Source organism: Lepidochelys kempii, chromosome 14 (assembly GCF_965140265.1).
Source record: "Lepidochelys kempii isolate rLepKem1 chromosome 14, rLepKem1.hap2, whole genome shotgun sequence".
Lineage (NCBI taxonomy): Eukaryota > Metazoa > Chordata > Testudines > Cheloniidae > Lepidochelys > Lepidochelys kempii.
Genome location: NC_133269.1, coordinates 23,613,022 through 23,635,441, shown reverse-complemented (window position 1 = coordinate 23,635,441; position 22,420 = coordinate 23,613,022). Strand labels below are relative to the sequence as shown.

The 22,420-nt window shown below is 50.0% G+C and overlaps 1 long non-coding RNA gene across 1 annotated transcript; it reads right to left on the bottom strand.

The window, feature by feature from the left end:
• Window positions 1-5,953: 5,953 nt before the first annotated feature.
• Window positions 5,954-21,976, bottom strand: LOC140897821 (uncharacterized). The gene is made up of 3 exons (XR_012154822.1): window positions 20,281-21,976; window positions 16,809-16,949; window positions 5,954-10,884 (listed from the first exon to the last, which is right to left on the bottom strand). It is a non-coding gene; the product is annotated as an uncharacterized lncRNA (long non-coding RNA).
• Between the last annotated feature and the right edge of the window lie 444 nt (window positions 21,977-22,420).

Here is a 22,420-nt window from a genome sequence, read left to right as displayed (position 1 = left end):
TGAGGAGGTCATGTCCCCCCCCTTGTGTCCCTTGCGTGAGTGCAGTACCAGCAAGAAATTATTTCTACTTGCATCACTGCTAAGGGGGGACAAGATTGAGATCTATAAAATCTTGACTGATGTGGAGAAAGTAATTACAGTTACAGTTATTTATGCCTTCTCATAACACAAGGGCTAGGTGTCACCAAACGAAATTAACAGTCAGCAGGTTTAAAACAAACAAAAAGGAAGTATTTCTTCACACTATGCACAGTCAACCTGTGGAACTTCTTGTCTGAGAATGTTGTGAAGGCCAAGACTATAACAGGGTTCAAAAAAGAACTAGATAAGTTCATGGAGGATAGGTCCATCAATGGCTATTAGCCAGGATGGGCAGGGATGGTGTCCCTAGCCTCTGTTTGCCAGAAGCTGGGAATGGACAACAGGATGGGTCACTTGATGATTACTTGTTCTGTTCATTCGCTCTGGGGCACCTGGCATTGGCCACTGTTGGAAGACAGGATACTGGACTAGATGGACCTTTCGTGTGACCCAGTGTGGCCATTCTTACGTTCTTATAAACTGTAATCAAGTCACCTCTTAGACTTCTCTTGATTAAGCGGAATAAACTGAGCTCCTGGAGCCTATCAGAGGCATATTTTCCAAACTCTTTCTCAGAGACCCACTTAGGGTCTATCAGCACTGCAGCAAACATCACACTGAGGGACCCAATGACAATACAGTCGGCCCCCATACAGTTATCCCATGGTTTGTTTCATCAGCTCAGTTCTTGTCCATGACCCTTAGGCATTTCTTGTGCATCTGTCAGACAACAACCCAGTGAGCAACACAAAGGACTCCTTGATCCATGTCCTTTGCCTCAATCCCAAACTAACTTCAGTTTCATGCAGAGGCAAATTCAAGCAGTACAAATGTCAGTGTTCCTTGTCTTCCGTAGGGATTTGCATTGCTTCAGAGGCTCCTCTTGCAGGCCACCAATGGCTGAGTCCCAACTTTAGATGAGGCCTCATGTATGTTCCCTGTTAGTCAGTGACCAAGGCCTTCAGATGTGACTTTTGGGCCCACTATTTGAGACATCTTAAAGGGGCCTGTTTCCAAAGGCTCCCTTTGCCCAGTTACCAGCCCAGCCTAGCTTGGGGCACACTGCAGCGGGGAGCCAGGCTCTCAGCCTGAGTAGACAGATGTGTGTTGGTGGGGCTCGTGTGAACATGCTAAAAATAGTGGTGTGGATGCTGTGGCACCGGCAGAGGCTTGAGCTAGCCATTGGAGCTTGGACCCAGGGGGATAGATGGGCTGGGGTGGATAGCCTGAATCTCTCCTCGTGTTGCAACATCCACACAGCTATTTTTACCACACTAGCATGAGCCCAGCTAATACAAATCTATCTGCCTGGACTGGGATGCTCAGTTCCAGCTGCAGTGTAGACATACACAGTAATTCCAACACAGCTTGACTCTCGGTGTACTGTGTGTTTGAGAATAGATTCTGGCACGCATTTGGACATAGTCCTTCATTTTTTTGTGACTCATTTCCCCGCTCTATAAAATGGCTATAATATTTCTGATCCTCTGAGGTAGGGTTGCTAACTTTCTAACATCTGAAAACCACATACCCCTTCTCTGCCTCTTCCCCCAAGGTTCCACCCCTGTCCCACCTCTTCCCCCAAGGTTCCACCCCGTCCCACCTCTTCCCCCAAGGCCTCACTCCTGTCCTGCCTCAGCCCCTTCCCTAAAAGCCTCGCCACTACCCCGCCACTTCCCCTGAGACCCCCCGCTCCCCTGCCCCACCCTTTTCCCCAAGGCTTTGCCCTGGCTCCGTCTCTTCCCTTGAGGCCCTGCCCCTGCTTACTCCTCTCTTTCCTTCCCCACATCGCTCGCTGCTCTCCCCTCTCCCCCTTCCTTGTCGCTTGATCCTCTCCACCTTCCCCCCACACACACACACACAGCTGGGCTCCTTCAGCTCCGCAGCTTGATGCGGCACCTGCCCATGAGATGCAGGTAGGAGGTGGCCCCAGCTGAGCAGGGGCTGGCGCGAGTTGATGACCTGGCGCCTCCCACGGTAACCAGACTTTTGGTGTCTGGTTGGTACATCTGACCAGATGCTGCCAGGTCCCCTTTTCAACCAGACTTTCTGGTTGAAAACCGGACATCTGACAACCCTACTCTGAGGGGTAAGGAATGTCTGCAAAGAACTTTGGGATTCCCAGATGAAAGGGCAAAATACTGGCCCAGTATTATGGCTTTTCCCCAGGGCAATGAGCAGCAACCTGTTCAGCAGAACAACCAGAGGGAAAAGTAAGTTTGTAACATTATTTAGGGGTGGCACTCAGCCCAAGATTTCAGTCATGCTTCTGGAAAGGCCATATGCAGAATGCACTAAATCACAGCTTTCACTGGATCCCCTGGAGGGGAACCTCAAAGCTGCATTGTCCAGGCTTGTTAAGTTGTGTGGATAGAAGGAGCAGACAAACATCTCAGTAGCTCAGACCCTCCCTTAAACAAAGAGGCACTCTATATAATAGGTAGTGATGGGCCTGAACTGAAACCCTGGGTTCAAACCAACCTTGCAGGGTGGGGGTTGGGGCTTGGGCCTCTCTTGGATGAGGAGTGAGATTAACATGCAAAGGCTGCCAGAGGCACCAGGGAACTCCATGCACTCTGGAAAGGCAGGTTGTTGGAGGACCCCAGCTTTCTCCTCTACCTTGCTGTTCTGGAAGTGCTTCTCTCTCCAGGTCTGGGGTTCAATGTTAAAGTCAGTCCTGTTTCTATATAGCACCCCTGAGTGAGAGCAGAGCGGGAGATGTGTGTGGGAGGACCGGAGGGTGCTGGGAGCACAGTGTCCTGCAGGGGAATGGGAGTCAGGACCTGGGAGGCCTGGGTCACCCTTGCGCAGCACCTTGTACAGCCATTTACACCAGTGCAGACCCCCATTTGCCCCTGCAGGGTTAGTGGGTGCAGGGTGTATGTCAGTGGTGGGGGAGGGTCACTGTGCCTGAGCTCTCCCCTTGAGGGTTCACTGCTGGAGGGCGAAGCCAGTTCTATTAATCTGAACCCTGCCAGAGGACGCTGCAGGGATGCCCTGAATTGGCACATGCCCTAGCCAGGGCCACCCCAGTCCAAGCCCCCCGGGGGCCATCAAAGGCCCATGGGGCACAAGCCACCATAGCCCACTGGCACTAATTTTCCTCTCTGCTTCTTTTTCTCTGCTCCTCTCCCAGCCCCTTCTCTGTTCCATTTTCACCCTGTTTTCCTGTTGGATTTCTCCCTGCCTGCCTTGCTCGGTGGCTAATGTTCCACTACATATGGATTCAAAATTAGGCAGAGCAAGTCCCCTCCCCCACCCTGGAGCTCTCTGCCCAGGAGGTATCTCTATTATCTAGTGACTGGGGACACATGTTTATTTGAGGTTCTGGGACTCGAAGCAGCCAAGTTCACAGCTGGGTCATTAATATGTATTTGATTTAACAGCTAATGCATCCTCCTTGCAGCTGGGGGATTTTCGCGGGAAGGTGTGTTTAATTCTCCGTCTCTCTTTCCCTCGCAGTCCCAAGCAGACATCTGGCTTGGGATGGGGCATGCTGCTGCCTGTCTTTCATGAGCACTTTGCTCGGTGATTTCATCGGGACTGGGGAAGGAGTGGGAAGTGTTTTGTCTAGGAATCCTGGCTGCTTCCCAGCCAGGTCCTCAGGCTTGGCTGTCTCTATGAGCTCTGGGCACGGGAATGTAAAGCCCACCTGCCTGAAGACTTGTCCAGCTGGTATTTTTATTTTATATTTTATTTTATATACCCTAGTCCCTAGGGTAAACTTCGGTGAGGGGGAAAGAGATGGTGCTTGGGCGGGCCCCTCTGATCAGGTGGACAATCACAAAGTGCTCTAAAGAGCTTTTCGCTCAGCCTAGAGTATGGGCCTATTTATGCTCTTGCTCCTCTCTGCAGTGGCTGAGCTTTGGCACTTGGAGGTGCTCTGTTTGCACAGGAGAGAGACAGGCCAGAGGTTACAGGGAGCACTGGTGTGAGGAGTAGCTTGAATGTCGGAAATCTGGGCACTGGAGAGACACTCAGGAGCCCTGTGAGCCTCTTCTTGCCTCTGCCACTGACTTCCTCTATGACCTTGGGCAAGTCACTTAATTCACCTCATTCCTTGGCTCAGCAATGGAGCTAATTCTTCCCTTCCTCACAGGAGTGCGCTGAAGATACAATTTGTTAGGGATTACTCTGTGTTCAGATGCTTTGGCGCTGACAGCCACGGAAGTACTGTGGCAGACATCACATGTTCTGTAGCTCTCCTTTCACCTGCAGGTGTGGCAGCCATCCCTCCCCAGCACCTTCTGCCAGATGCTAAAGAACCATGGGGTGGTGCTCTGCTTACACCGACAACCTGATTGGTGACACCCATTTGGGTGGCATCATATGCCACTGGGGGCATTAACCGCACCCTCTCGTGCACTGGTCACTGGAGCGCTTGCGTCAGTGGGCTGCCCGGATCTTGCAGGACTGCACGAGGGTGGAGAAAAGGCTCTGTTCCCCATGCAGGACAAGCTGCAATGTAACACTCAGGCTGTGAGGAATCTTGCTTGCTAGGTTTTTGTCTAGTACACTACCTGGCACAAGCTGTGCAGCGAGGTCAGAAATAAAGGAGTCGAATGGGATTGGCTCCTATGCTTGAGTAACCTACAAGTTTTTAGGATGCTTTGCTTACACCCCAATCGAACAACCAAATCTCCCAGTCCCTCCTGCTCACACCGATATCAAAGGCTTTCAGCCATTTAACAAATGTGATTCTTTGCAGCGCAGAGTGGTAACATGAAGTGTAAGCTGTGGAATGTGGCTGGAGCATGGAATGTGGCCACTCCCCAGCCCCTGAGGGGGCTCGGTGGTTTCATATTTCTGGGTGTGTAGCTGTGCTTTAGAGCATTGCTGCCATTGGGATGGGCTCGGGCAAGATGAGTTTCATGAGGCTTATGCAAATATTTTGACTGGCTTCTCCTTGGATCCAGATGAAGGGAAGATTTTTTTCAAGTTTACTGAGAAAACAGCTTTTTATTGGGACCCCCATCTCCCCAGAAGTTTCTAAAGGAGGATTCCTGGAGTGATTTAATGTCAGATGAAAGTGGCCAGATTGTAGCTGCAGACACTGGTGAATTGATTTATGGGAGCGTCTCCCTGTTCAACTTCAGAACTACAGGAGCAGAGCTTCAGAGACTGCAAGCTTTCCTGCCGCTGGGTGGCTACAATATTTCAGCTCTGAACATACCTCTCATCCTGCCAGGGCCCAGAGATAGGACAAGATGTTTGACAAAGGCCTGGAATGAGGGACATGTGGGAATTATTCATGTAGGAAACTCCTGGTGCTGTGCGATTCCTTCCCTTCACATAAATAACTCTGTGATCCCAGGAGCAGCATGCCATATTCTGATGTAAATGACTTCCAAGAGTAAGAGGACACCAGATCTAGGTGGAATGTAGGTACCTCTCGGATTAACGTTTATTTTTTCAAATATGTGTCTAGGCATCGACTGTGATGAGGTCCCTGGGCTGCAACCTGGACTGTGGGACCTCTGAGCCCTCCCAAACCTATCAACCACGGTTACCTCTCACACTGCGATGCTGACATCAAACTACAAACCTTTGGCAGATCCTGCACTTACACAGACATCCACAGGCAGGGACACACCCAACTGAGTTACATGAATGCTTTCCCCAGCCACTCATGAACCATCAACAGAGAAGCTGCAGCCAGTTCCCCCCAGCTCCTCAGACTCGCACGCCACAACTGTACCGTCTTGCACTGGTCTGAAGCCTGGCCCGTGTAAGTTCATTATCCTCTTTGCCCCTCCCTCAATATGGAGTTGACACACACCAGCCTTTGTAAACTGAGCTGAGATTCCCCGAGCACTTTAACCAAAACACACTGTTTTATGTAAAATATCAAACAGCTTTATTAACTACAGAAAGATAGATTTTAAGTGATTATAAGTAACAAGCGTAGAGATCAAAGTTGGTTACTTAAGAAATACAAATACATTTGCAGCCTAAGTTCTACAAACTAAGCAGGATTTGAATCAAGCAGTGTCTCACCCTGATAGATGGTACAAGCAAGTTACAGTTCCTCAATATGCAGACCAGGACTCTTTTCCAGCCTGGGACCTCACTTCCCCAGTTCAAAGTCTTTTTCTTCCAGGGAGGGAAAGCGAGGCCAAGTGATGATGTCACTTTCTCTCTTTTATATTTTCTTCCAGCTTGCTGGGAAGATCTTTGCTGTGACGTGTGGATCAGGCAGTCCCCATTGGTCAAGGAGTCTCCATTGCATATGTGCTCTCTCTCAGAAGTCTCTGGGCTGGCCACTGGGAGAGTGGATTCCCTTTAATGGGCCAACAGCACACGTCTGGCTTCTCCTTTGTTGCAATTGAAAGGTTGGCAGTGGGAGTCTCCCAACCTCACAACATATTTCAGTAAAACATATAGAAATGCTTCATAGCTTCACATACAATGACAGCACATACAATCCAAGAGGATATTAATGTTCAACAGATCAAGGCTTTTCAAATGATACCTCAAAAGGCATGCATTGTACAAAACAGATCATAATTATATGACAGTGGTGAATATGGGGGTTTCAGGCTACTACTTTGAGGTACAGAGTGCCACACCAACCCAGTGCTCTGGGTGCCTATCACACTGATGTAAAATTATAACATATGTATAGACAAAGTATAACCCACTGGTGAGTGTGTGTGTTACAGGTCCCCCTCCAAGCCTGATCTCCAGAGGCTATGAGGGTGTCATACCCATGGCTTGGGAGCGTTAGTGCAAGCTTTAATAGTTCACGCTTTTAGCTCTTGAGGTTCCTGGTTCAGTCCCCAGTGTGTTGGCCAATATGGGGGCTGGCAAATAAGCGCTGCCCCAATTAACTCCTCCACAACCTTAACCAGGGACACGTTTTCATTTATAAAGTTAGCCTGGGTGATTGGTGCTTGGATCACACACCGGGGTTGGCCTACCCTGGGTGTGAGCATCCCCATTGGAAAGCCCTATCTGAATTATTGTGTCCTCATTGTTTCTGCATGGGCACAAGTGTCAGGAGCATATTTCATACTGCTTTGTGGTAAGACACTCTCGGATTCTTTCCCAGTCAGTTGTGGGAGAACTTGTCTGCCCTTTGCGGGGACTTGTGGGAAAGCATCAGAAGACGCTCAGCAGTCCTCACTGCAAAGTTGATGGGTTCCAGTCCAAGTAAATATGTAGTGCTGGCTCTAACCCACCTCCTGCAGCCACGTCAGCTAAGTCAGCCTTAAAGCACCTCCAAAGCCACTTAGAGGGTTTTCTGTGTGGATGGTGAAGGAGGTTGAGCCTGGGTTAACTCAGCAGTGAGGATGTACCCAACCAGGGGAGAGAGATTTTGCAGTGCGCTCAGGTTAACAAATCTGTGCTCTGATGGAGCACATTCCATGGTCTAAAATAAGGCCCATCCTTGGAAAGGAAAGGAAGGACAGCTGAGAGGTGTGTGGGTGTGAATTCTGCCATATGGACTCATGGCCATTTACTTTGGCTGAGCCTCAAGGGAAGCAGCTTACCTGTCTGTTTCTTTGTGCTACTCCAGGTTCTCTAGAACCCCAGAACTCCTCCCACAGGCTGGACACGGGTCAGTGTTTTCCCTCTCGCCACTTATGGCTGCAGTTCTGGGCCCCGTCACGGTATGAGATTCACAGCAGCCACCATCCCCCATCAGACAAAAGAGGAGGGATAACAGCAGACTGGCCTGCATTCACCAGAAAGGCCCAGAGTGAAGCATACAGCTGAGGCTGCTAAGAACTGTGGAGAGGCCTCCTCTTACTCTGGGAAAGGTGGGATGCTGAAGAAAGTCTGTAACTAATCAAGATGGGATGCTCAACCTTTCTGAGCCCATCAGCAGAAATCCTGCTGAATGAAAGCCCATTCAAGAGAGCTTTCGGGGGGCGGGGGGGGATTTCACCCTTCCATGCAGAGAGACAGCACCCGGCTGATGCAGCACATACTTCAAAGTTCAGCTCGGAAGCAGGAGTGATGCATCGTGCGAGGCCACAGCCAGCCTGCTGGGGTTGGCGTCTCCCTACACACAGGAGTGTTTGTTGCCTGTATACTGAATGTTGGAGGCTTGCGGTGTTACAGAGAATTGTCGAGGGTTCTTCATCTTAAAGTGCTCAGTTAAGCGCTTGGAAGAGCGACCCGCTCTGTTTGTTCAGACCACAGGCACTGCAGGCGTAAGCTTCCCCCCTCGCCATGCCAGTATGCCCCCTCCCATACTGGCTTGGAGCGACTGCCCCTTGGGGGCGATGGTATCATTTAATCCCCCTCTCTGTTCAGGCAGGGGCCTGAGAATGCCAAAGAGGAGCCCAGTTAGTCCTGATTGTGAACCTCGTTTCTTTCCCATGAGGGCACCTGACTGCTGAGGGTTGGGCAGCCACCATCTAGTCATTTCACACAGGCCATGACAGAGTGGCTGGAGAAGTAGGACTGCGGTATGTCTAAGGCTCTGCACTGGGACTCAGCAGATCTCGGTTCAGTGCCCGGCTCTGTCACAGCTTTCCTCTGTGATGCTATGCAAATCTCTCTGTGCCTCATCATCAAATGGGCATGGCTCTGCCTTGTCTAAGGACTCTTTGGGACAGGGACTGTCTTCTTGCTATGTGTACGTACAGCGCCTGACACAACAGGGCCTCAATAATAACAATGAACAGGGCTTTTGGTTACTACTGGCTAAACTGATGACCTGGAGCTGAAGGACCCTGCGTCCCATCAACAGTCACCCTAGCTACCTTGTCCTCTCTGAATTGTTAAGGGTCTTGGGGATTTTATGTTCAAAGCCAGCTGTGTCAGCCGCAGCCCTGCTTGGGGAATGATTTTTTTTCTGTGAACATTTTCAACAGAAACTTTAAGTTTTCATCACATTTTTTCATAAGAGAAGTGAACATGTGTGTGTTTTTTAACTGAAAAAATGCTGAAAGATGAAAAGAAATTGGGTTCGGGGGAAGGATTTGACAAAACCCCCAAAACTTTTGAGGAAAACCAGGGCTTTTTCCAGATCAGATGTCCAAGTCTAAAAGCCATTTGCCAACAAGAAAACATTTTGAGGGAGAATTTTGCCCAGCTTTGTCCAGCAGAGACATCAGGATCATTTCTGTGTATTCTGTGCTCCTAGTCAGTTGCTGCAGACAATCCTTTGTGGAGTCATTTCACTGGGGATGCTCAGGAGGCTGTCTCCAGTGGCAGGAGGCCACGGAAGGTCAGGCCCTATTCTGATGGCCTCTTATGCTGGTGGAGCTGGTATGCAGAGGACATAAATCTACTGGAAGTGGTCTCCTGGGAACCTCCTAGACGCAGCAGGTTGCCCTGGATGGCACAGGGCTGGAAGAATTGACCTACACTGTCAATCCCTTGCCAGGCTCTGTGTAGGAGCGTGTTGTGTTGGGGGGGAGGCGGGGGAGTTGCACTCCGCGTGCGCTACACTCTAGCTATTTCGGGCTGCTGCAAGGGACCACAGGGCTGCTCAGGACTGAAATAGTCCTTGGTTGTTTCCAGAATCCAGAAAGCTGCAAAGTCAGCACAAAGCAACCTTGGTCTTCCCTGACCCACTACGCAATGCACTGAGCTCCTCTGAGAATCAGGCTGGAGAGCATAGTGAACTGTGAATCTTTAAGTGATACAAGGCAAATATTGTCTCCTGGCAAATGATCTGAGCTTTCATTCGCTCCCATCCTTGTCGCCTCCCACCTTCCCCAGGCATACCTGGTCTGGGACAGCACATCTAAAGCCCCTTGTTTGCACTTTTTATTGGGCTTAACATTTCCTGGGGATTTATCAGTGTTTATTACAACAACAACAAAAAAACTTGTATGTTCTGAAATGTAATCAGATACAGTTTTTCGTTTCCAACCCATTACAGTACAAAAAGTAGCTCACTAGTTTTTATTTGCTTTGAATGCTAATAATTATCCACATTACTGTATCTGTAAAGCTGGTAATGTGTATATGGTGAGTATGGGATTAACAACAGTATATATGCCAGTGCTTGAGTCATTCCAGTACTTCTGGCCCGGGCTCCATGCTCTGGAAGAAGAACTTCTGGCTCAGTAACATCTTTCTGCCCAGAGCAGGAACTGGGTCCAGGGAGTTCTGGCATTCCCAAAATTCAGGCAAAAATCAGTAAAAATTGAATGATGGCTTTTGTAAAATCCAGGACATTTTTGGTAAAAATCAGTAAAAACTTAAAACTAAGGGTCTTAAGCATAGCCCAGCAAAGCCTCTGCAATGTGACGAGAGCCAGCTGACATGCTGTTCTCACGCAACAAGGGGATGTCTGATCACACCTGCACACATCTTGCAGCAAGAAAGTTATAGAGAATGGCTGTTGTCATTAATGAGGCTTTTGTCAAACATCTCTGAATTCGCAGCATAGATCTCATATTCTGAAAGAAGGCTGTTTGTTCAACAGCTTTATGAAGCTACATGCTGAGGAGAGTGTGTGATCCAAAGGAGAATTACCGGCAACCTGATGGAACCTCCTCAGTCACTCTGCTGTGACCTGCTCCAAACCAGGTAACCTCAGGACACATTCGACAGCATTTCATTAATTTACAGCTCTGGAAAGAGGCATGGTGGCTAGGCGATTAAGGTGCTTGACTACAGTCCTGAAGGTTGTGGGTCTGGGTCTTGCTTGATCTCATACTGAAAGGCCACCTCCAGTTCTCCTACCTATAACATAGGTACCTGACCCATGGGGCTCGGGCAGTACAGGTGGTGGGATACAATGCTGACCACATCACTTCCTTGTGTGCTGTTGGCTCTGGAGGTAGTGTGCCTTAACAGTGTCAGCTTGTTGAGCCATTGGCTTTGGAACCTCGGACTCTGAAAGATACGACACAATAGTCAACCTGCCACAAGAATTTCAGCAACAGTCTGGAGAAAGGTCACACTCCTTCCCTCTGCATGGCAGCAGGATTGACTGAATTGCCCCTAAGCCCGTGACAGATGTAAGTTATATCCCATGTCCTGGAGAGCTGACCTATCACATGTATGTGAGAGCCTACTTTGCATGCGGATTACACTTGTTCATCAGATGTGTGCCTGTTCCCACCCTTGAAGAAGGTCAGTGTGGGGGTGGATTCCTTGCTCAGGGGGTCTGATCCACAGCACACAAGGAATTCAGTGGGCTTTGGATCAAAGCCATGGTGCCCTGCTTGGCTGTCTGGTTCCCCGAGACATTGGCAGCTACTCAGCCCAGGAATAATTTCCTCACTCCCTTCATTTGACTGAGAACACAAAAGGAAGAACAAACATGACCTTCAAAGGGCTCTTTTAGTTATGATCCTCCTGCCTTTCTGTTCTCCTGGCTGGGATACAGTGGGGTGGGGCTTAGGAAGGAGACCTCCCTTCCTTGGGCTGATCTCTAGGAACCAGATGTGATTATTAGCTATGTTTCCATGCCTGGAACAGGTTTTGCACTGTCATCTCCCTTTGGCTCAGCGTGCACGTTGAGTCAATGGTGCTCGGCTCCTTGCAGCTTTGGGACATACTTTTATTCACTGAGCAAAACCCAAGGTCTTTGCCCAGTTCACAGCCAGTCCTCACTCAGGTCAAACTCCAATTGAAGCCTGTAAAGGGATTGGGACTCACCACCACTCAAAGCTGACTCGTCAGGGAATTAGCTCAGTCCAGTGTGGAGCTCCCTCCACTGGTGGTGTCCCATCCATCTCTCACCCTCTCTTGGCGCCTGGACCCATGTTGCTCCCTTCTTGTGGCATCCTCTTCAAGACACTGCTCTCCAGCAGTGCCCCCTAGTCCTCATTCACCCCCTTATAGGGGAGGGGGGTGGTTATCAGCAGTCTTTCACTTCACCCAGCCACAGAGGCCAACCACACCCCAAAAGCTAACCCCTTTTGCCAGGGGTCCGGTGCAGTCCTCTATCACCACATCCAACGGCTGGGTGTATGTACAAGGGGGAAGTAGGGGGAACCTAGGCCTGTCCTCTACTCTGGGTCCCGACCCAGGGACCCTTTGGCAGCAGCCTTCCTGCCCTCCTTCTCTCCCCTTGTCCGCCTCTCTCCCTGGGTCACTTCCCCTTCATCCCCTTTGCACCAGCCCAGCCCAACCCAGCCCTTCCCTCAGGGCCTGCAGCCTGGCAGATACCGGGCTGAAGTTCCTTCTGCTCCCCTGACCTGACCCGCACTGTCCTGTCCTGGTCCTGTCCTGGTCCCCTCACAAGATGCAGACCTTCACCCTCTGAAAGCCTGGAAGAGACTGCCTGCTCCCTTCCTGGGCCGCCTTTATATAGGGCTGAGCCTGGCCCTGATTGGCTATCTCTTACTCAGCCTCTGATTGGCTCCGTAGCAGGCCTTCTCTGATTGGCCGCCCACCCACACCACCCCTCTGGCCTGCTGGAGCCCCCTCTAGTATAGGAGTGGGGCGGCCACCTCACTACAAAGCCAAAAGGATTTTTGCTTGGGCAGCAAACGAGTAAAGCTTCAGGATGTGACCTGTTGCCTGGGATTTTTGCTTGGGCAGCAAATGAGTAAAGCTTCAGGATGTGACCTGTTGCCTGGACCGCTATAAAGTCTATCTTGAATATTTAATTCCAAAGTCCCTTATTGGTCAATACAGGAGAGAAAAGTGTGCCAAGGATGACTCAGAATCATCCTCCAATCTCTGCAATGCCTTCCATCCCTGGGTCTACAAGCACTCTACACACGTGACTCACTGGTTAAATCTCAAAACCTGCCCCGTGTCTTAGATATTAGTCTCCTTTTGCAGATGGGGAAAGTGAGGCACAGACAGGCCTTGCCTTAGTGAGTTACGCATAATGAGTCTATGGCAGAGTCAGGAACAGAACCAAGTGTCCTGTTTCCAGCCCTGTATGAGCTCCCCAGCACAGTCAGACGGCCTGAGACGGCCTGCTCTGCTTTTCTCCTCCCAGAAGGCACCCACTGCAATTGCCACAGTTAGGTTACTGCACAGCTCTTTCTAAGCAAGCACATTTTTTCTTAAGGTTTGCATTACAGAGACAACATATTAAAACAATAAGATAACCCGCACACACACTAATAAGCTCACCAGAGATCACCCCACCCAACTCTGACAAGGGGTCTGGCTGGTGCACAGCCCTTCCAGCCCCATCCAGGCTTTTCCTGTGGCTACAAATTCATAATAACTTTTGCTCAGAACCCTCAAGACTCTGAGGATATGTCTAAATAGCAAAGAAAAACACGCGGCTGGCCTGTGCCCAGTGACCTAGGCTTGCAGGACTCGGGCTACGGAGTGCTTTCACTGCTGTGTAGACTTCCAGGTTTGTGCTCTAGGACCTTGTGAGTTGGGAGGGTCCCAGGGCTTGGGCTCCAGGCTGAGTCTAGAATTTTACACAGCAATGAAATAGCCCCACAGACTGAGCCCCACGAGCCCGAGCCGGTGCAGGACAGCTGTGGGTTTTTCTTTGCTGTGTAGACATACCCTGAGAATCACTCCTTTATCCAGTTTGGGTCATTAAAGATACTGTGAATAGGTAAAAAGAAAAGGAGTACTTGTGGCACCTTAGAGACTAACCAATTTATTAGTCTCTAAGGTGCCACAAGTACTCCTTTTCTTTTTGCGAATACAGACTAACACGGCTGTTACTCTGAAACCTGTGAATAGGTAATCAGCCAGACAGTGGGATCCTGCTGAAGACTGGCTTTGGAAGGCTGGATCCAGGGGTAGGTCATTTGCATTCCCTTCCTCCCAAGGACTTCCTAGGAATCCCCCTACTTTGTCTAGCCCCTTATTACAAAGAGTCCTTTGAAGCTCATAACACTTCCTAGGGGTTACATTAGCCATGCTGTCTCCTAAAGAAGTTACATACATTTCACCCGCATACAGAAACATTTGCATGTTTAATATGATGAACTCCTGAGATCTGTGAACTTAATTCCCTAAGGTCTGACTAGGCTATTGCAGAAAATTGCCCTGTCTGTTGCTAGCTCAAGCCACACCACTGCAAGTCTGTCCCTCCAGGCTGGGAGGCTCGCTATCAGCTGCAACGTGACAGACCCTAAAGAGACTTTGGAACCTAAGGGCTTGTCTACACTGGCACTTTACAGCACTGCAACGTTCTCGCTATGGAGTGTGAAAAAACACCCCCCTGAGCACAGCAAGTCTCAGCTCTGTAAAGCGCCGGTGTAGACAGTGCAGACGCGCTGGGAGCCATGCGCCTCGTGGAGGTGGATTTTTTTAGAGCGCTGGGAGAGCTCTCTCCTAGCACTCTGCCGCGACTACACAAGCCAGGTTAAAGTGCTGCCATGGCAGCACTTTAGCATTGCCAGTGTGGACTAGCCCTCAGTCTCATTTTCAAGTGACTTTCAGTGAGGCTCCCAAGTGTCTAAGTCACTTTTGAAAATGGAAATGAGGCTCCTCCGTCCCTTAGGTGTGTTTGAAAATGTGACCCATTTCCTCATGTCAAACCACAAGGTTAATGGACTGACTGCAGGACAGCTGTGGCCATAGGCGCCCACTTTGTGGGTGTTCCGGGGCTGGAGCACCCACGGGGAAAAATTAGTGGGTGCTCTGCACCCACTGGCAGTCAAGCTCCCCTCACCCCTCGCCCCACCTCCTCCTCCCAACCTGAGCGTGCCGCGTCCCAGCTCCTCTGCCTACCTCCCAGCCACTGCCAAACAGCTGTTTGGCGGTGTTAGCAGCTCCGGGAGGGCGGTAGGAGTGGGAATGTGGTGCGCTCGAGGAGGCAGGGCCGCTGGGGGGATTTGGTGAAGGAGTTGGAATAGGGGCAGGGAGGGGGCGGAGTTGGGGCGGGGACTTTGGGGAAGGGGTTGGAATGGGGGCGGGGCAGGAGTGGGAAGGGGCAGGGCAGGGCCAGGGCCTCATGGAAGGGGTGGAGTGGGGGTGGGGCCGGGGGCTGTAGGGGGGTCAAGCACTCACGGAAAAGTGGGGAAGTTGGTGCCTATGTCTGTGACCACTCCAAATAGATGGCTATGTTATCCAGGATGCTCTGATAGCATTGTCTGCATTATGGTAGCACCTAGAGGCCCCACCTGAGATCAGGGCCCTATCATGCTGGGTCCTGCATATGCATAGTGAGCGACAGTCCCTGCCCCTAAGGCCTTACAAAGGTGTGTGGTTGTCTGTGTGTGTGTGTGGGGGGGGGAAGAGGCACTTGCCCAGCATCACACAGCTGGCAGTAGCAGAGCCAGGGCAGAACCCAGACCTCATACCTCCCTGTCCAGTTCCCTTTCAATGGAACCATGCTGCTTCCTCAAGGCTAAACATTGGGGTGATGACACAACAGACTCCATGGGGAAAGGCCAAGCACTCAACCTGGATTCCCATAAGGGTGGATAGAGTCACCTGCAAGATCTGGATCTGGGATGAAGTTCAGACGCCCACAAAGCCTGGGGGTCTGGTTCTGAGGCAGGTTTGGGCTCACCGGTGAAATAATTGTACATAACCAATGCACATCCAATAAAGGAATAGGATATCTTTGGTGAGGTAGCAGCCTTGGGGCCAAGCCACCATGAGAGGGGGACAGAGTGCCACATGGAGAGGAGATGGGTTGTACTTGCTTCTCCCTTGTCCTCTAAAGGTATGTTTACACTGCAATAAACCCCCACAGCTGGCCCCAGTCAGCTGACTTGGTCTCATGGGGCTTGGACTGCAGGGCTGTCAGATTGCAGTGTAGACATTCGAGCTCGGGCTAGAGCCTGGGCTCTGGGACCCTCTGACCTCACAGGATCCCAGAGCCCAGACTCCAGCCCGAGTCTGAATGTCTACACCCCAGTAAAACAGCCCCACGGCTGATGAGTCAACTGACCCGGCCCAGACGTGGGTGTTTTAGTGCATCGTAGACGTACCCCAAGGGCCCAAATCTGCTCGGGGCTGGCTGGTCACGGTTTATATTATCCACCCTGGGCACTGAGGTTGCTCAGCACTTCATGGGATGAGGCCTTGCTTTGCTGACTGATGATGTCCAGTGTTAGCACAAGTGCTCTAGTACGCAGAAGGGCTTGTGCTAGTGCATGAGAACCAGGGACCAATTCCGGGTTGGGGGACACTGGTGTAAATCTGCTGAAATCTCGACGGCTACCCTGGATTTACACTGGTGTGAGGCAGAGACAAAACTGGCCTGGAAAGTTCCACTGAGTGAAGTGTAGCAAGCAAACAGCATCCATGGTGAACATGAACCCTGGGCTGTTAAAACACGTCCCTGGCTGAGGATCTCTGTGGTTCTTAGTGACACTTCTGCCTGAATCTGAGTTTGATGTTAACAGAAAGAGAACGTTTTCAGAAGCACCTAAGTGATGCAGGAGCCTAAACCCTTTTGCCTTTGCTCAGAGTGACCTTCAGTGGGGCTCATGCTTCTCTGTCACTTACATGCTTTTGAAAATTTTATCCCACATCTGTTTAGTCCTCTGCATTGTTGTAGGAGCAGCAGTGATCTGTATGCTCTTTATAACCTGTACGTTCAAAAGGTCTGTTACACCTTCCCCCCCTTCTTTTGTCTCCTCTCCCTCCTTGAATACCTGTGAAGTGGCTTTCCCCCTCCCACTCCTTCCTGGAATACTTGTGGGATGAACGGGCTGTTGAGCAGCTGGAAGATCAGAAGAGCTCCCAGGTAGACAAGGTGTCTGGGACTCTGATTAGGCAGTGATCACATGCCCAATGCATGGACACTGCCGGAGGTGGAGTGTGACCAACCAAATGCGGCCAAGTCATCTCTAGTCGCAGGCCATGAGGAGCAGGTCCTGAAAAGGGGAAGGGGCCATGTGCTGAGCAGTGCACTCACAAGCTTGTACCTCCCGTGAAGGCCCTTTGCCTGGCCAGTGGTTCACCGCATTGCTTTCCATCATGCCTTGGGAAGACTTCCTCACCGTCCATCGCTGCACTGTGGGACGCTTCCCTTGAAGGATCCTGACATCTCCAGTGCCGTGCCTGTCCTGGGAGCATGAGTATGCGAGTGTGAGTGTGACCTCATCCCCCTTGTTTTGAGCTTAGCTATCAGTATAATAATCGTGCTGTTTTCTGCCAAACTCTGGTGGGTCATAAGTCCTCCCTAAGCTTACTAGCTGGTCCAATTTTGGGTGACATGTACAAGAGATTTCAACAGAACCTATGGCACCTTAGAGACTAACCAATTTATTTGAGCATAAGCTTTCGTGAGCTACAGCTCACTTCATCGGATGCATACTGTGGAAACTGCAGAAGACATTATATACACAGAGACCATGAAACAATCCCTCCTCCCACCCCACTCTCCTGCTGGTAATAGCTTATCTAAAGTGATAAAGTGATGAGCTATTACCAGCAGGAGAGTGAGTTTGTGTGTGTATGGGGGTGGGGGGGATGTAAGAAAACCTGGATTTGTGCTGGAAATGGCCCACCTTAATTATGCACATTGTAGGGAGAATGGTCACTTTGGATGAACTATTACCAGCAGGATAGTGAGTTTGTGTGTGTGGTTTTTGGGAGGGGGGTGAGAGAACCTGGATTTGTGCAGGAAATGGCCCAACTTTATTATCATGCACATTGTGTAAAGAGTTGTCACTTTGGATGGGCTATCACCAGCAGGAGAGTGAATTTGTGTGGGGGGGGTGGAGGGTGAGAAAACCTGGATTTGTGCTGGAAATGGCCCACCTGATGATCACTTTAGATAAGCTATTACCAGCAGGACAGTGGGGTGGGAGGAGGTATTTTTTCATATTCTCTGTGTATAAATAAAGTCTGCTGCAGTTTCCACGGCATGCATCCGATGAAGTGAGCTTTAGCTCACGAAAGCTCATGCTCAAATAAATTGGTTAGTCTCTAAGGTGCCACAAGTACTCCTTTTCTTTTTGCGAATACAGACTAACACGGCTGTTACTCTGAAACTTATCTAAAGTGATCACTCTCCTTACAATGTGTATGATAATCAAGTTGGGCCATTTCCAGCACAAATCCAAGTTTTCTCACCCTCCGCCCCCCCCCAACCCCCCACACAAACTCACTCTCCTGCTGGTAATAGCCCATCCAAAGTGACCACTCTCTTTACAATGTGTATGATACACATTGTAAAGAGAGTGGTCACTTTGGATGGGCTATTACCAGCAGGAGAGTGAGTTTGTGTGGGGCGGGGCGGAGGGTAAGAAAACCTGGATTTGTGCTGGAAATGGCCCAGCTTGATTATCATACACATTGTAAGGAGAGTGATCACTTTAGATAAGCTATTACCAGCAGGACAGTGGGGTGGGAGGGGGTATTGTTTCATGGTCTCTGTGTGTATATAATGTCTACTGCAGTTTCCACGGTATGCATCCGATGAAGTGAGCTGTAGCTCACGAAAGCTCATGCTCAAATAAATTGGTTAGTCTCTAAGGTGCCACAAGTACTCCTTTTCTTTTTGCAAATACGGGTAACACGGCTGTTACTCTGAAACAGAACCTATGAGAGTCAGGCACCCAATTTCCATTGAAATTCAACAGTATTTAACTCCTTTAGGTTCCTTGAAAAGCCCAGACACATTCAAAGCACTGTTGCTGTTTTCTGTTTCATTGACAGGGCTCGCCCTTCCCGTAGTACAATACCCCATTGTGATGCCAGCAGGCAGCGTGCCATCCCTGCAGCTCAGTGAGGCTCCAAGTCATACTGTGGCTTCACTGGCTTGAGGTTACCGGGAGGTGGAAACTGTCCATCCACTTCTTCATCTCAGATGTCAGGCTCTGGTCTATTTTAAGATCTAATCAGGGTGCTTGTCTCTTATTCTCTGTCACATTGTACTTCACTTCTGTGAACAGTCCCCTCGAGAGACTAGCCTATTATATTTTTATAGGGCTGGTTAATTTTAATAGGGTAATTTCTATCTGAAAAATGTGCTCAGTCATTCACTTGAACTTCAAGCAGTCTGCTGATAATACTCTTGCACCCCTTATGAGCGGGTCTGTATGCTGGCAGGGAAGCAGGAGAGCATGACAAGTTGTGCTATGTGCCAAAACCGCAGGTCTCAGGGCAGCAGAAACTCTAAGGCCAAATGTTCTCAGCCACTCCTGAAAGGCATTAATGCCAATACATGGCACACCTATTGCACTTGGCACTGTATGTATGTTACTTAACCCTCACAACACCCCCTGTGCCAGGCTCCTGATCCCAAGTCTCTTGAAATCAATGGGAGTCTTTCCCCTGAGTTCTGTGGACTTTGAGTCCGGTGGCCTGTTGGCATTGTTATCCCCATTTGATAGAGAGGTAAAATGGGGCACAGAGACGTTCAGGCCTATGTTTCCCAACTCGGGCATCTGATTTGGGGCCTCCAGCTTGAGGTACTTTGGGTCTGATTGTCAAAGGAGGTGAGACTCACAGCTCTGCCAGCACTCAATGGGGCAGCAAGGACTGTTCAAGTACATAAAAGGTTGTTACAAGGAGGAGGGAGAGAAAAATCATTCTCCCTAACCTCTGAGTCTAGGACAAGAAGCAGTGGGCTTAAATTGCAGCAAGGGTGGTTTAGGTTGGACATTAGGCAAAACTTCCTAACTGTCAGGGTGGTTAAGCACTGGAATAAATTGCCTAGGGAGGTTGTGGAAACTCCATCATTGGAGGATTTTAAAAGCAGGTAAGATGGTATTACCTGTCAGGGATGGTCTAGATCAGTGTTTCTCAAACGGGGATCCATGGACTCCTGGGGGTCCATGGGGGTACTCCAGGGGGTCCTCGGGCCCCGCTGATCAACTCCTCCCCCAGCCTTCCAGCACCTCCTGCACACCAGGGAACAGCTGTTCAGCAGCATGCAGGAGGTGCTGGGAGGGAGGGGGAGGAGCGGGGAGAGGGCACACTCGAGGTAGGGGGCTGAATCATGTCTGGGGCTGTGGGCTCTGCTGATCAACTCCTCCCCCTCCCTCCCAGTGCCTCCTGCATGCCGCAGGACAGCTGTTCCCCAGCATGCAGGAGGTGCTGGGAGGGAGGGGGAGGAGCAGGACAGGGTGCACTCGGGGGAGGGGGCGGGAAGAGGAGGGGCAGGAATGGAGTGGGAGCACAAAGAGGTGGGGCGGGGCCTTGGGAGAAAGGGTGGAGTGGGGGTGGGGCCTGGGACTGAATGGGGGATGGGGGTCTGGAGGTCCCTTCCAGTCCTGTGATTCTATGGGATTAAGGGATTGCAGGATCAGGATCATGGTTATTTTCATAGGTCCCATCTATTCCGAGTCCCCATAAGACACGCAGAGCTCTTGCTACATCTCATATAATAATGTGGTACATAGCCCCATCTGTCTGCATTTGGTGTATGCAATAATATAGAAAGATTACCTGCTCTGGTTTAGGAGGGAAGGCCAAATATCCACCATGTGAGAGTTCCTGTCCCACCAGGCACCTGACACCTCTGCAGGACAGCCTAGGAGAGAAAGCAGCCTGGTTTCTGTTCCTGGTTCCACCCCTGGCCTGCTTGATGACCTCCGACAAGTCACTTAACCGATCTGTGCCTCAGTTTCCCCATCTGTAAAATCTGTGCTGACCTCCTTGGTAAAGAGACCTCCTTTTGGACCTACTGGTGGAAAAACACTGCAGAAGGGCCAGGAATTATTAACAGGGGGCAAATTTCCTCAACAACTAAAGAGGTGGGGTGAGCCTGAGTGCCAGGAACCCCTGAGATCTGCTCTGACACTGATTCCCAGAGAGCCTCTGGCCTCATTTAACCTCTCCGTGACTGGCTCCCCTACCTCGGAGAGGCACGGTGGGTTACTCCAGCATTTGTGCAGTGCGGTGCAGATGTGAAGTATTCCACAAACACTAGCTTTCTTTGTTGATGGGCTGCAAAGGGAGTCCTGTCCAGTTCCCCAGAGAAGCATCACAGAGTGATAGAAATGAGCACAGGGAGGGATCTCTTTGGCCATATGTAGCCCATCCCCTAGGGACCAGTAAGGATCATGTCCCAAGTTTTCTCCAGAACAGGGTTCAAGGCTGTTTGAAATGTCCCCAGTGAATGGATCTCCTCACACTTCTCTCTTTGAAATGTCCCCACAGCCTCTCAGCTTGGAAAGCTCCCTTCATATTCAGCCTGAGTTTTCTTTGATCGATTTCATCCTATCACACTAGTTACTGGACACAGGGTCTGAGAGATGCATTGTAAACCGTTCAGGACAGGGACCACCTACTCCTCTGTCTTTGTGCAGCACCTAGCACAATGGCGTCCCATTCTTGGATGGCCCCTAGGCACAGCCGGAATAAACATAATCAATAATAATAATGATGTGTGGGAAGGTTAAAGGTAATCCTGCGGGGGGGGGGGGGGCGCTCCATCTGGGATACAGATGACTCCGCCACACGCACACTTTGGAATCCAGTGAATTTTGTATCATTGGAATGTAAATGATTTTCTTTGTGCCTCTTTTCCCTCTGACCAGCACTTGCTTTCTTCTCCCAGCAGCAAGACGAGGATCAGCTCACCAGCACATTTCCTGTGGCTACCCCATCCCCTTTCCCCAGAGAAAGAATGCAGCTTTGCTAAATCAAGACCAGAGCAAAGCACAAAAAGAGCAGTTTTATACTTTTTTTTTCTGGGCCACTATGAATGAATTAAGGAATGTGATATAAAATATAAATACCTCCTTCCCGTCTGATTGATGGTCTTTTTGTCCTGGATCGGTATGTGCCTAATCTCTGATTAGAAGACCACCATCTGTTTTTATTGATTTGCTTGCCAGAGCCCTATTGCTCTTGTTGGCCTTATATGGGAAAATTAGGTATGTGGCAGACAAGCCAGATTCTAGCCCACTATTACATCATCTCTTGGAGCTGATCAGGAATCTCAGCTCAGTTCAGGCCTCAGTCTCCGGTCTCCTGGAATGCTCTATTAACTGCGTGTGTGAAACTTTAACTTCTGTTTCCAGCAAAGCCCCATTCTTTACTGAAGCATCTGCCAACTTCAGCCTCCCTCCATGTAAGTCATTATTATCAGCCCAGAGTGGGGAACTGGTTTTTGCACTTCAAGAAGAAAAGGCTTGAGTGGTTCCCTGTCTTCAGCTATAAATCTGCTGCTGGCTCCATTCAATCACTTTCAATGAGGGGGGGGGTGTCTTCCTGAGAAAACATTCAGAGTTTATTCATTCAATCTGAGAGGGATTCAAGCACTTTATTAACTGGGCAGATGATACTACATGATCCCAGACCGAGAACTCCATTAAGTCGCAGTTACGGTAGTTGTAAACACGTGGTAGGTCAAGAGGCAAGCAAAACCCTTCAGGGTTAAAAACCCAGGGACGTTGCAAAGCCAGTAAATTCTAAGAGAAAAGTTAAATGTTTAAAAAGCTGGAAAGGGTGGAAAGGCAGCAGGGAGGGTCCCCAGACTCAGTTCTGCCCCCTGCTTACCTGGGCCTCCTCCATGTCAGGCAGAGAGAGGTCAGCCACAAGTACCACAGTAAGCTGGCATCTTGAACATTGTTGGTAACTT